General features: G+C 38.6%; 1 protein-coding gene across 10 annotated transcripts in view; it reads right to left on the minus strand.

Annotated features, from left to right (window-relative positions):
- Nucleotides 1–15,730, minus strand: part of LOC126959504 (neurexin-3-beta) — a 578,654-nt gene that overhangs the window by 501,260 nt on the left and 61,664 nt on the right. The gene's annotated exons all lie outside the window — the stretch shown is intronic.

Below are 15,730 nucleotides of genomic sequence, written 5' to 3' on the forward strand. Positions count from 1 at the left end.
GTGCAAACTAACTTGAAAGCCCACTGCTTGATGTTACTAACCTTCAGCCCCTCCTAGCGTGGCAGCTATGTTCCTATGCTCACTGAGCAAAAGAAGAAGCAAGGAACAGAGGAAAGGGGAAGAAATTCCACCAAAATCACATGCCCTTAAACAACTCAAACTGGAAAATCCTAAAGCACAGAAGTTAAAAGCATCGTGTGTCAATTCTATGAGTGGCATTCATATCTACAGTCACATATTGGGCTGAAATGGTCATTTCTTCTTTTCTGAATCCTTCTAAAGATATATATATATATATGTGTGTGTATATGTATATATACACGTATATATGTGTTTATATGTATATATACATATATATGTGTATATCTACGTGTATATATACATATATATGTATAGATATAACCAGTTTATTTTCTTTTTCTTCAATCCTGGAAATAAAGGAAGAGCAGTTCTCAGCAATATCAAGCTGAGAAAATTGGACCTGATCTAATGGCTTTGGGGAAGAGTGCTTTGAAGCTCTGAAGAGTCTTGATAGTCTTATTGCCTGCCCTTCTTGAAGAAGCCCTTAAGTGGGTCACCTGGAAGTCAACAGTAAATACTGAAAGGAGTGTGTGTTTTCCAGGACATGAAACTTTCAGTGCTTAAATTGGGACAGTCCCAGGAAAACTTAAACGATTGGCCACCCTGAGACTGACCAAACCAAACCCAAATCAAATGGCATTAGTTGATAACAGCGTTGATTTGCTTTGCTTTGTTAAATGAATAGAAGTTAACATTTTCCTTACTTTTTAAAAAAACAAGTTTATAATACATTATGAATACTGTGAAAATAGACTTACTCATATTTTAATTCACTACTTTTACTTAGTCATTTGGTATACAGAAGAGAAAATAATGATGCAGAGTATAGATCACATAGTTTTCTGTTGAAATGTCTCATTTAATACAAATATTTATAATATCCCATTTATAGTGTTCCCCATAAGTCACAAACTCTATTAGAATCAGCCATATTAAACATCACAGCCACATGCACTTAGGGATTAACACAATTTATATCTTTCAACACATTCATTTATTAAATTGAACATATCAGGCTGGGCTCAGTGGCTCATGTCTCTAATTCCAGCACTTTGGGAGGACGAGGCGGGCAGATCACTTGAGGTGAGGAGTTCAAGACCAGCCTGGCCAACAAAGTGAAACTCTGCCTCTACTAAAATACAAAAATTAGCTAGGCCTGGTGGCATGTACCTGTAGTCCCAGCTACTCCAGAAGCTGAGGCAGGAGAATCACTTGAACCGTGGGAGGCGGAGGTTACAGTGAGCCAAGATCTCATCACTGCACTTCAGCCTGGGCAACAGAGCCAGACTCCATTTCAAAAAAAAAAAGAGAAAAAAAAGTAAATTGAATATATCGGCAGGAGCTTTAGTTAAATGGGGAGGCAGTGGGGTGGGAGGTGAAGGTAGAATAGACTACCACAATAGGCACAGCAACGAGAAACTGCTTTATGCATAAGACACATAGAGAGATGCTAGTAAATTTGTTCCTATTAATAGTGTTTTACCTTCTGCGATTATCTTTAAATGTGGTGAGACTGTGGATGAATTTTAAACATAAACACTCTTTTGAACACGATTTCAGAGGCACAAGGATGCAGCATGAAGACATGACACCAATGGCTAAACCAGGAGCTGGGGGGAAGTTGTGCATTCCAGGAAAAGCAAGAGTTTAAGGAAAACACAGCAGGCTACATTAAAAAACAGTCACAATCAGGCTCTCCGAGTTCCCATAATGAGGAGCTACGCCTGCATAAATAACACACCCCCACACATACTCCAAACAAAAGACAGCAAGAGAAACTAAGTGTTAGGGCGACCTTTTTCTTGAAACAGTAGGAGGCAGCAAAGAAGGCTAGTTTTAATCAGGCCACCTGGTTTTAGATTAGGATAATTTAACAAAAAGAATAGATTTCACCTAATTTAGTATTTTTAAAAACACTCTTCTCTATTGTTAGACTACTTTGCTATGGAAAAAAAAATACAAAACTAATTTTGACTAATAGGGAGAAAAATATTAGCAGAACACTTCACAAATAATATTCTAATAATTATTGAATTTCATTTTCCCTATTCTAATTGAGACTTCATATTATATAACACATATATCATATATAAAGGAAAATACTTTTATTTACACTACAGTCTTTGACCTCAAGGGTTTCTTTACTCAGATTTGTGTGGGAGATTTTAGCTGCTGTGTAAGTTTCTAACTAGTTAAGAGATGAAATAAAAACGATATGTTTGAGGTTGAGATAGGATCAGCTAAGACTTGACTGAACAGAACAGAAAGGAACATTTAATAAAAAAGGATGAAAGGGCAGAAGATACCAGAGAATTTAAAAGTAAAATAACAGTATCATAAATAGGAGTCAAGAAAATCATTAATATTTATTGTTTATTTCATCTTTGGCACTGTGGTTAAAAAAAAAAAACTTTCAATAAAAGCCATAAGAATAAAAAGAAACATAGTGGATAATTATTGACTGCTAGAGTGACCAACTGTCATCCCACTTTGACCAGACTGAGGGGTCTCACAAAAAGGGAGATTTCTCAGTGCTAAAACTTAGAGACTTGCTTGGAGTTGCTGCAAGGGTAAAATAGGTTAATAAACACAAAATGTGGAGTCGAGGAACAATTTTTGAGCTTTATAATCTCTGCTCCTGAGTTTACTTTGTGTCTACTCCAACTAGGGTTATAATTAGGATCATAACTAGGCATAGGGTAACATGGCATGCAGTGGAAAAGAAGTCAATTGGGGGAGTTGGGAGATGTGAAGGAAGTGTTGGAGGAAAGAAGGAAGGAAGTGTTGGAGGAAGAAGGAAGGAAGTGTTGGAGGAAAGAAGGAAGGAAGGGAGGAGGGAGGGAGGAAGGAGGGAGAGAAGGAGGGAGGGAGGGAAGGAAGGAAGGAAGGTCAAAACCAGCCCAGGAACAGGAGTAGCAGCAGCATTTTATCTACCAATATGGCACAGCAGACTGATTCCTTATCATTAGCTATTGATGACTTATTCATAATCAGTACTAAGACCAAACAAATCTAGATTAATATTTTCCTTTTTGCCAATAACCAAATCTTGTCACCCTCCTTGGCAAATAATCTGATTTAAAATTTTAAGCAACATTCTTTAAAAACATCCAAAAAATATGCATCTATGCTGACTGACCTATCTCTGCAAGTCGAATTACCATAAACCAACAACAATTATCCATACCTCGGACAGAGTCTACACTTGGGAAGCAAAAGCCAAATATCAACATTCATCTCTCACGGTCCTCATGTGTCAGCATTTACTCCAGTGTTATATACAGCTCCGGCACTTAGCAAAATGTTCTTTGGAGACACAACACAATTTGTTTTGTTACATTATTTCTAAACCAATAAGTGAGGGCATTTAGGAGTGATTCGAAAACTAAAATGAACTGGTATTAAATTATAGATATCCTTCTGGTATTTTAACAACCCAGGTTTACGCTTTTCCCTTTTCCACATACATTTTTAAACAGTAATAGGAATGATATCGTGAGAATGGCTACCATTTCTTGAATACCTTCTGTGTAACAAGCACTGGGAGACAAAGACAGGCACATCTGAGTGTACATGCATACTGGTGTGTGCAATGTGAGTGGAACAGGAGGCACTATTGCACAAAATGCTGGTTAAAGGATTAGAAAGAATCTTTGCTGTGGTCAAGTAACTCCTCAGGTTTCATGGACTAAAAATTCATGAAAATAGTCACCTAATATTTTTTAAAATGTTTATTTTTTGGTGATACATTTATAGTGCTTTGGAAAATTAACATTTTTACAGACACCAGTTGTCTAACTCTTTTTATTTACTGAATGTTTAGTATCATTGATACTATATTTTTAAAACACAGTGTTTACTAATATATTTTAGGTTTCTGAAATGCTCCATTTTATAGTTTGTTTCTTTGAAGAAACCTCATCATAAGTCATTTTATGCAAAGGGACTTCTATTATTTATGTTGCATCTCATTAAGGTTCTACTTCCATCTTCTAAATTTCTTCCTGAGATTAAACATTTGACTCTTATGAAGCCACTAAAACAATAAGTGTGTCACTTTCACTTATGGTTGGAAAACATTATAATCTTGAATTTAATCAGTCTGAGTGTTGACAAAAGATGTCGTAGCTGTTATAGAAGCCAGCCCCACTGAAAGTGAACACACTGAAAAGTCTTTGAAACATGTCAGATTTTCCCATTGCCTTATCCAAGCTGATGACCAAATGTATTCCCTAATTATAAATGCGTGGTCCTCATACATCAGTAATGGAGGATTCTTAAAGGTAAATTAATCAAATAAAGGTCACTCTGAACAACAGTAATACAAGTGACTAAAGACCCCAGACCATAGGATAAGATCATGAGCAAAGTTGTCCATGACACCCAAGGGTCAATCACAAGAACTTCTAAGCATTAAATGAGAAAATGTATGCAAAGCACCCAGCAATATGTCAGGCATATAGTAGGTGTCTAATAATCAATGGCTTTCATCATTATACTTATTAGTAATAGCAATACTTCGTGGCCTGTTGGATAGAACAATAAGCCTCATGTTCTAAAACGGGTTAAAACATTACACCTCATTTTTTTCCTTTTTATTTATGAGACATGATGCAACTTACTTAAAAACTTTGATTCCTAAAGTTCAAATGCAAAAGCAAACAAAGTTTACTGTACAGGACCATTGTGAAGATAGGAAAGGCAGGGCGACAGAAATAAGGGGGAGAAAAGGAAGGCGAGAGGAAGCTCAGCATGTATCTTCCCCTTAATAGATACTCACTAAATGTTCATTAAAAAGAAAAAGGAATATAATTTCCATATTCAGAACATTTTTTTATTGGAATGAAGCAGAAACATATAATTTGTGGACTTCCAATTATTTTAAGAACAGCCTATATCAAGAATTGATCAAAAATGCTTAACCAGCCGGGCGCGGTGGCTCAAGCCTGCAATCCCAGCACTTTGGGAGGCCGAGACGGGCGGATCACGAGGTCAGGAGAGCGAGACCATCCTGGCTAACATGGTGAAACCCCGTCTCTACTAAAAAAACCACAAAAAACTAGCCGGGCGAGGTGACGGGCGCCTGTAGTCTCAGCTACTCCGGAGGCTGAGGCAGGAGAATGGCGTGAACCCAAGAGGCGGAGCTTGCAGTGAGCTGAGTCCAGCCTGGGCGACAGAGCGAGACTCCGTCTCAAAAAAAAAAAAAAAAAGGTGCTTAACCTGCTAAGAATGCTCTTCCAAGAAAAAAAAAATTCTATTGAATGAATTTTCAGAAAGTGGGATTATTAGAATATATTATTTGTCAGGCCTCTGAGCCCAAGCCAAGCCATGGCATCCCCTCTGACTTGCACATATACGCCCAGATGGCCTGAAGTAAATGAAGAATCACAAAAGAAGTGACAATGCCCTGCCTCGCCTTAACTGATGACATTCCACCACAAAAGAAGTGAAAATGGCCGGTCCTTGCCTTAAGTGATGACATTACCTTGTGAAATTCCTTTTCCTGGCTCATCCTGGCTCAAAAAGCTCCCCCACTGAGCACCTTGTGACCCCACTCCTGCCCGCCAGGGAACAACCCCCCTTTGACTGTAATTTTCCTTTACCTACCCAAATCCTATAAAACAGCCCCACCCTTACCTCCCTTCACTGACTCTCTTTTGGCACTCAGCCCACCTGCACCCAGGTGATTAAAAAGCTTTATTGCTCACACAAAGCCTGTTTGGTGGTCTCTTCACACGGACACTCATGATATTATTTAAAATAAATTAGTATTGAAATATTTGATTCCAAATATTGCATAACATAGAGAAAAAATAGCTACTTTTACTTAATACTTGCCAAGAAACAACATTGTTAAATGTTTTACATGCATCCTTTCAATTATCCTTCACAACAATCCTTTTAAGGTATGTCATGCTATCCCCACTTTACAGGTGACAAAATCAACTTTAATAAGTGATGGTGTTAGAAGCTGAATAAACATTTTGATCTTAGAGGAAGTTTACAAGTTAAATACACAGACTCTGGAATTGAATTGTCAAAGTTTGAGCTTCTGAACTGGGGTAAATTGTTAACTGCACTCTCATCCTTAGTTACTCCATTTGTAAAATGCAAAAAAAAAGAGTAGGGTCCACTTCAAAGGATTGTTTTTAAATCTATGCAGAGCACTTAGAAGAGTTCATGGATCAGAGTCAGCATCGGACATATCTCAGCTGTTATTATGATTGGTCTAGCTCTGAAATCTTGGCTTCTAACGTCAATTAATTTTTATTCTGTTTTAAACCGCCTTCCCAGAAGACAAACATTCTTTGGCCATTGTATAACCAAGTAAAGGGCGTAGAATTCTTTTAACATGAGCCTCTCAAATCCATATAATGCCTCCACATACTATATAATGCTACCACACACATTATTTCAATTGATCCAGATTCTGCCGACAGCTGTGCAACTATGAGAACCAGTAAGGCCTTGGTTCTGGAATCTCAGGTTCGAGATTCTATAAACTTTCTCCTAATAGAAGATCCTAGGGTTTATTCTTCAGTTCTGTCTAATACAACACAAAATACCTGGATGGAAGAACGTAACATTTAGCTACACATCCAGATGTTTCAGTCAGTGTGAGGCCAAACATCTGGATGATTAGCCGGATGCTGCATTTTTTTTTTTTTTTTAGCCTGACATTGGGCAATGTGTCAAATATGATTGATGTGAAACAGAAGAAAGGAAAGCATACAGAAGGAGCTGTTAACAAGAGAAATACTTTGCTAAATAAAAGATGGCATGGACTTTGCTATCATCACCTACTCCAGCAATTTATTTGCAACCAACATCAATAGCCCTACTGGGGAATACAATCTTGCTTAACTTGTTCTACCATTTTGACACTTCTAACTCAGAAATGTAATTTAAAATAAAGATTCATGGAGCTAATATCCTTCTTGCTTCAGACTTTTAAAGCGCCTATTGTTCTCACAGCTTGGAGGGGGGTGAAAGTCTGCATGCATAAATGAACACATAGATGATATACTGCTTGATATAAATACTGCCCAGCATTGAGATACCAATGCCTGTAGAATACAAAGTTAAAATATGCACTCTGCATGAAATGCTTTATGATTAAAAGAAGTCATGATGGGTGCTTTTACTATAAACTTAGATAAACTGTGATTTCTGCAGGGAGATGATAATAGAACTGATCACACCAACAGTTATCACGTTATTAAAGCTATAGCTAGTGAGCCCTTGCTCTGTTCCAGGCATTTTGCTACTTGTGTATATAATATTAACACTGTGAGGTAGGTGCTCTTAATATCCTCCTTTCGTAGATTAGGAAACTGAGGTTGATAGCTATTAAGTGACTTGCTTATTGTCATATCTACCACGACTGTGTATTTCCAATTGGCAGCTTATAAAAAGGTTCAATAAAGGACCAAGTATACACATAGGTTGAAAAGGAGTTGCATTTAATGTGAAAGAATCATAGAATTTTGAATCTGGAAGAGATCTTTAGAGAGTAGTTAATCCAATCCTGGCATTTATAGATGATAAAACGAAGACTCATGGGGTCATGATTTGTCCAAGATTATATATTCTACTGGAAAAAGAATGAGAAACTCCCACCATGAGTATTATTTCTTTCTGCACAATTTCATAAACATCCAGTTAAATGCAAATGTCCTTTCTAGAAGGGAAGAGATTGATTATAATTGTTACATTATCAGATATTAGTTGGTCAGACAGACCAGGCAAGAAGGATTTGATGGAGAAATCTGATACTTTGGAGGCTGCAGAGAACATTAGTTGAAAGTATCAGCTTTTCTGCCAGTTCTGGGTTGGAGTCCTGCCTCTAGCATATACTGCTCTGTGTCTCTGGGGGAGTCATTTAACCACGTTAAGCCTCAGTTTCTTCTTCTGTAAACTGAGGATTATAATAGCATTAATGTCAAAGAGTTGATATGAGCATAACATTTATAAAGAGTGTTGTGTAACATGTGGTGTCTTATAAGCACTTAACACTCAACCTCATAACTGCTCCTGGAGATGAAGGCCTAGAAGGAGTTCCGGGTTGCAGTAAGACTGCATAAAAGGCCTGGAATGGAGCTCAGAGCTGGCCCTGATTGTAAACTCTAATACCTTACTCCTTATCAATACTTAATCGACTTCATATCCATAGGAGTCAAGAAAATGGGTTTTGATTGTCATCACTAAAAAACCTATGAAAACAAAACACGCACCGTTTCCTCCAATGTGTGCTAAAGACTGATTTGTTCTATGCCACACAGGCTCCCGAACAGAGGGATGCAGAAGAGAGAGTTTATGGACTTCAATATAAAATGATAAGCCTGATTAATCACCTTTTCTCCAAGTGTAAGCTAGTCCAGGATAAATCTCTATGATGCATTCACATTTTCATTTGATAATTCCAACACCAGAGTCCCACAGTAGAGTAGACACTACATGATTCAATTCTCTACAAATTTTAGTTCCTCACCCTTGGCTTACTTAACATTCAGAAACAGGCTTAACAAGGTCTGTGCCTTGTTCTTGTCAATACAACGAAAGTATGAAAGTTGGGTTCCTTTATTAAAAATATATATGGAAATCAATTCTCTCAATCAGAGTGTACTTGAATGTTTGATTATAAAATGCTTTGATAGTACCGTGCTTAGGCCCTGAATTTCTTTAGATTCCACATTCTGACATTCCATGAAAATAGTTAACACAACTCTTTTTTTTTTTTTTTTTTTTTTGAGACGGAGTCTCGCTCTGTCGCCCAGGCTGGAGTGCAGTGGCCTGATCTCGGCTCACTGCAAGCTCCGCCTCCCGGGTTCACGCCATTCTCCTGCCTCAGCCTCCCGAGTAGCTGGGACTACAGGCGCCCGCCACCTCGCCCGGCTAGTTTTTTGTAGTTTTAGTAGAGACGGGGTTTCACTGTGTTCACCAGGATGGTCTCGATCTCCTGACCTCGTGATCCACCCGTCTCGGCCTCCCAAAGTGCTGGGATTACAGGCTTGAGCCACCGCGCCCGGCCGTTAACACAACTCTTATAGATTATAGTATTCTGGTGTTTGAAAGCTTTCATATATTATGTTTAATTTTAATATGAAATGCTAGTTATAAGTTATGGGCTATATTAGTTTGCTAATGATGCTGTAACAAGCTACCACAAATGCTATGGCTTAAACAACAGAAACTTATTGCCACCCAGTTCCAGAGGCCAGAAGTCCAAAATCAAGGTGTTGGCAAAATTGGTTCCTTCTAAGAGCTGTTCTAGGCCTCTCTCCTTGGTTTGCCAATGGCATCTTCTCCCTATGTCTCTTTGCATAATCTTCTTTCTATGTATGTCTGTATCAAAATTTCCTCTTCTAAGGACACTAGTCCTATCGGATTAGGGCCCACACTGATGACCTGATGTTAACTTGATTACCTCTGTTAAGACCCTGTCTCCAAACAGGTACTAGAGGTTAGGACTTCAACATATTATATATAATTTTTGAGGTACTAGAGGTTTTGAGGTACTAGAGGTTAGGACTTCAACATACTATATATAATACTGTCGTGTGTGTATGTGTGTGTGTGTGTGTGTGTGTGTATTTTTTTATTCCCGAGGGAGGATGGAGGTGAAATACACAATTCAACCCATAATATGGGTTTTCAGAATAAAAAACTTAGAGGTATTTGCGCTCCTTTCTTTTTATTTTTCTTTCTCTTCTTTTTTTCTCCTTAATGTCTAGTTGGCTTTCTGGAAACGGATTCATTTCCTCCTGCTTCCTGCTTCCACAGGTACTCCCCTATATGGTGGTCACTAAAATTCTATCAATAATAACATAGATTTTCTCTTAGGATTCTGGAGACCTTACTTTTTGTAAGGTCTCTGTAAAATTTCTGTAAAATTTGAACTTTTTAGCATGTCCAGTTGGACACAGACACCTCTAGTTTGCTGAAGAACTTGTAGCACAGGAATTGAAATCTGGCTCAAACTAACTGCTGAAGAGGACGTGTATTCAGAAAAGTTCTACGTGTACTATGCACTAGGAAATCCATAAAGCAATTTACTTCTTTCACTTTTCATGGCAATCCATGCTAATTTAGGTAATGATAATTAATGATTTGCCACATCAAACAGTGGAAATAAATCCATAAAAAGTGACTTTATTGATCAACCATTTTCAATTAAATTAAAGGCAGCATTAAGCAACTCCATCAAGGGAGTTATAAAAGAACATTCTCTCCTAAGGTTCTATGATAAAGGGGTGGAGAAATCGCCCTGTGAAATGTGAGGGAATACATAGTGGAGCTAGGCGTAAAAATCTGCAGTAATTGATCATGCGGAAGTTTAAGCAATTCTATATACTTCTTGGTACAAACCCAGAAGTTACAATCACTTCCCAGTGATAACACTAATCCCAGCTCATTTCCATATTGTCGCAATTGCCCTACTCTAATGATAAATTAAGAAGATTAGGCCGGGTGCAGTGGCTCACCCCTGTAATCCCAGTAATTTGGGAGGCCGAGGGGGGCGGATCATGGGGTCAGGAGATCAAGACCATCCTGGCTAACACAGTGAAACCCCGTCTCTACTAAAAATACAAAAAAATTAGCCGGGCGTGGTGGCAGGTGCCTGTAGTTCCAGCTACTTGGGAGGCTGAGGCAGGAGAATGGAATGAACCCAGGAGGCAGAGCTTGCAGCGAGCTGAGATCGTGCCACTGCACTCCAGCCTGGGCGACAGAGCGAGACTCCATCTCAAAAAAAAAAAAAAAAGAAAAGAAGAAGATTAACTACAGAACTAACTACCAAAAATGTACCTAATTTTAAAAATTTCAGCTCTCTGTTATCTACTCTATATCTAAATTAAAGTAAAATACCTGCCTGTGCTTTAACTGGTAATAAAACATCAGGGAGAAGAGAAAAGGCCTACTTACATCACATAGTTGAATAAGAGTCAACTAAACAATTACAAATCCAAAACTCCATTTTCTCATGGATGGGTAATTTCAATATACTGGAAAAAAACTTGTGGCTCTGTTAAAAATGATGGAAATACCGCAGTAAATACCCTCTTGGCAGGATGCTGGCATTTGAAGGATTAATAGAAAAAGGAAGCACAAAGGTTATGTAAAGCTTAAAAAGCTATGAAAGAAGAAAATCTAATTAGAAAATTAAATATAAGGGTTTAATTCAAACTGTATGCCTAGAAATGGGTTCGGTCTTGAGTGATAAAAATGTCATCGTCACTTCACTCTCAAAAGTGATTTGTGAACAGTCTTAACTTAGGAGAAAAGGGCCAAGAATGCTTTCCACATATTTCTAAAACTTTTGGAGGCAGATGTCATATTTTTAGTGTGTATGAGTTCATCACCTTTTCCTATCAGCATTTCTGTGTCAATACCAAGACGGTTTCACCTGCTACTGAAAAGGGAAATGTTGGCCGGGCCTGGTGGCTCACGCCTGTAATCCCAGCACTTTGGGAGGCCGAGGCGGGAGGATCACGAGGTCAGGAGATCCAGATTATCCTGGGTAACATCATGAAACCCCATCTCTACTAAAAATACAAAAAATTAGCCAGGTGTGGTGGCATGTGCCTGTACTCCCAGCTACTCGGGAGGTTGAGGCAGGAGAATCACTTGAACCCGGGAGGCGGAGGTTGTAGTGAGCCGAGATCACGCCACTGCACTCTATCCCGGGTGATGGAGCGAGACTCTGTCTCACATACACACACACACAAAAGAAAAAAAAAGGGGGGGGGGAATGTTGCCTCATTCTAAAAATCATTTCACATAATTACTGAAAACTCTATGACAGTGTCACTGAATAATCACTTTATCAGGCAGTTTAATGAGATCGTTCTGAAACTAGATCATGTTAATACTTTGTCAAGACATTCAGTATTATTTCTAGTTTTTATTTAATTTTTAAAAATTTCTCCAAATTAAAAAAAAAGCTTATCTCAGAAAATTAAAAAAATAATAATTACAGATAGTTTGAGTTATTTTTTAATTTCAAAGAAATTTAGCCTGTCTTTTCTTATCAGAGTACAAATAAGGGTCGGGGGGAAAGCATGGCCACGCTACCCCTGCCTCTCAGACCCCATTCAAATATTATTTAACCTCAAGAGTTTTGCTCCAATTCATGTAATGCCTGAAAATGTTCACCAAATAATCAAAGCCTGAATGTTTTTACATAAATGTCTAAAATCTTGTGGTATTTTCAGTGTATTAATTCGGTGCCATCTTCTGTTATTGAGAGCCTATGAGGTGCTATTTTAAGACATTGAGCCTGGGATGATAAATAAGACAGAAACACAGGCCTCATGAACTTGAAGTTGGAGAAGAAATACCATCCATGTAAATAAGTTAACAAATAAGATCTTTTTGGATGGGGCAATCAAGCTAAAGCTCTTTACCAAGGCAAGATGTAAGTGAACCCTGGATAATGAGAAGTGATACACCTAAGGATACAGGAAAAACATGTTTCACACAGAAACAATGGCAAGTTCCAAGACATCTTCAAAGAACAGGAAAGTTAATGTGATCAGAGGGTAGTGACCCTAGGGGCAGAGGGGTAGCACAACAGATCTGAGATTTAGCAGTGATTACGTAAAGATTTCCAGACAGTAAGAAAGAGTTTGTATTTTTAAGTGCACTGGAACATCAATGAACTGTGTTTTGTTTTGTTTTGTTTTGTTTTGTTTTGTTTTGTTGAGACGGAGTCTCGCTCTGTCGCCCAGGCTGGAGTGCAGCGGCCGGATCTCAGCTCACTGCAAGCTCTGCCTCCGGGGTTTACGCCATTCTCCTGCCTTGGCCTCCCGAGTAGCTGGGACTACAGGGGCCCACCACCTCGCCCGGTTAGTTTTTCGTATTTTTTAGTAGAGATAGGGTTTCACCATGTTAGCCAGGATGGTCTCGATCTCCTGACCTTGTGATCTACTCGTCTCGGCCTCCCAAAGTGCTGGGATTACAGGCTTGAGCCACTGTGCCCGGCAACGGTTTTTTTTTTTTTTTTTTTTTTTTTGGCAAGATCATTTTATAATGCGCTCATATCTTATCTTATCTCATCTTATCTCACCTTATCTTATCTTACCTTGCCTTATCTCATTTTTTAAGACAGAGTTTCACTCTTTTGGCCCAGGCTGGAGTGTAATAGCGTGATCTCTGTTCACTGCAACCTCCGCCTCCTGGGTTCAGGTGATTCTCCTGCTTCAGCCTCCTGAGTAGCTGGGATTACAGGTGCCCACTACCACATCCGGCTAATTTTTGGTATTTTTAGTAGATATGGGGTTTCACTATGTTGGCCAGGCTGATCTGGAACTCCTGCCCTCAGGTAATCCACCCTCCTCAGCCTCTCAAAGTGCTGGGATTATAGGCGTGAGCCACTGTGCCCAGCTGCTGTGTTTTACATTTTAAATAATAACTCTGGTTGCCATAGGTAGTATAAACCAGTACAAGGAAGGAAATTGAAGCAGGAAGATCATTCAGGGAAATATAGTTGTGGTTTAGGTGAGAAATGATGGTGGCCTAAAGTAGGTTGATAGAGGCAGAATCAGAGATTTGAGATCAAATTTGAGATTTGTTTTGGAGGTCAAGCAGACATATCTTGTGTGTTAGGCCGTTTTTGTGGTGTCATAAAGAAATACCTGAGGTTGGGTAATTTATAAAGAAAAGAGGTTTATCTGATTCGTGGATCTGCAGGATGTACAGGAAGCGTGTGCCGACATTTGCTCAGCTTCTGGTGAGGCCTTAGGAAACTTTCAATCATGGCAGAAGGCAAAGGAGGGTATCATAACGTGAGAGCAGGAGCAAAGAAAGGAAAGGAGGGAGGGGCCACTCACTTTTAAACAATCAAGTCTCATGTGAACTCAGAGGGAGAATTCACTTATTACCGAAGGGATGGTGCTAAACCATTCATGAGGGACCCGCTGCCATGACCCAGTCACCTCCTGCCAGGCTGCATCACCAACACTGGAGATTCTATTTCAACATGAGATTTGGAGGGGACAAGCACCCAAACTATATCATCCTGCTAAGACATGGCATTGAGAATCTAATTCTTATTAGTCTGGCTTTTCTCAAAGCCTCATCATAAACACCCCGAGGACAGGAGCTGTGTCAGAGATTTCTGGTGACTCCACGTTACACAGCCTGGTGCTGAGGACAGAATCAGTATAGAAGAAATATCAATTTCCCTTACCCACCTAAAGTAAGTAATTTAACCCATGGTTGCTGACTTAATGTCAAAGTGATGAAAAATCTTATACAGCTTTTGTATCTGAATTTCTTCTCTAAAAATATTTGAAACATGAAAGGGTGTTCAATCTGTACCACGCCAAAACTACACTGGTTTGCTTTTAAAGCTCAGTGCCACAGAGACCACAAGGCAAGTATTTTAAATAATTTTCTGGGTAGTTGGAACCTGCAAATACTCACCCAATAAAAGAATTTAATGAAACAGAAAAAACAAATGCAATTAAACTGGAGATGTTTTCTTGTTCTTAGTGAATAGAGAACATATATTAGGAAGAATTATGAGAGCAAATTGGACGAAGCCCGTGAGAATCTACTTCTTACAGTTGATATTCAGAATAAGATATAATCACATAGTTTACTCCTTTTATAACATAAAGCCTCCATGATATTTCCCTCTGAGCCATAAAAATCTTAGCACAAGTTGAATTCTGGAACTTAGGTGACTTACATATTCTATAAGAGTTTCTTTCATCATTTTACCAAAGATTCTCCCTGATACACTTTGTGTTACAAAGAGTTATATTGTCAACTTTGTAGTAAGAGGAATATTTCAGTTTCAAAAGAGAAATTTTCCAGATGCATTTCACATTAATTTTTTTGAGTTATAGTTTATTTTTCCAATCTGAATCTGTTTCTTATTTTTACACATCTGAAAACATGACACATTTAGCAATAAAAAAGTCAATGTATAATTGTTTTAATTACTTTCAGATCTATAACCATGGCATAAAGTTTAATGTAATGAATAAATGTAAAAGAAAAATACATTTTAATCTATTATGTTAGTTCTTTCATGTAAACCATTTTGGCAGTATTTTTAATCGAGTAAGGGAATTTAACAGTGTTTGAAAAGTTCTACATTTCCTATGTAACAACAGACTCAAACGGTTTGGTAACACATTGAACACTTTAAATATATGGATTTTATTAAACCAACAGAGAGGCAGAGGCTCACTGGAGAGAGAAAGAGTCTGCCTGGCCTGCCTCTTCTTCTCTCACTCATCTCCTAGCACCAGCTGGGTATCCTCTCCATAAACTAGACTCCTACATGGTCAGATGAGCCCTGGAAGGATACGGAGTTGGCAGACCAGTGTCACAACTCTACCTATTTCATTTAAAACTTTTGACTTCAGAGCTTGCATCAGTAGAATATAGATAATGATACCTTCTTCTTGGAGTCTTCAAAGTCCTGTGAGTGAAGTGTCGAACAGAGCTGACAGTAGGAGAAAATTGATAAACTTTTTTTTAACCTCCCTTCCCAGAATTTTATTCCACTGACTTCCATTTGGAAACTGCCCTGGCTCCAGGGATAGAGCACATGCACTAACTAAATTAGCTGTCTCTCTGGCAAAAGTGATTTTTTTCAGGCAGGGCATGGTGGCTCACACCTGTAATCCCAGCACTT

Source organism: Macaca thibetana, chromosome 7 (assembly GCF_024542745.1).
Source record: "Macaca thibetana thibetana isolate TM-01 chromosome 7, ASM2454274v1, whole genome shotgun sequence".
In the NCBI taxonomy this organism is placed as follows: Eukaryota; Metazoa; Chordata; class Mammalia; order Primates; family Cercopithecidae; genus Macaca; species Macaca thibetana.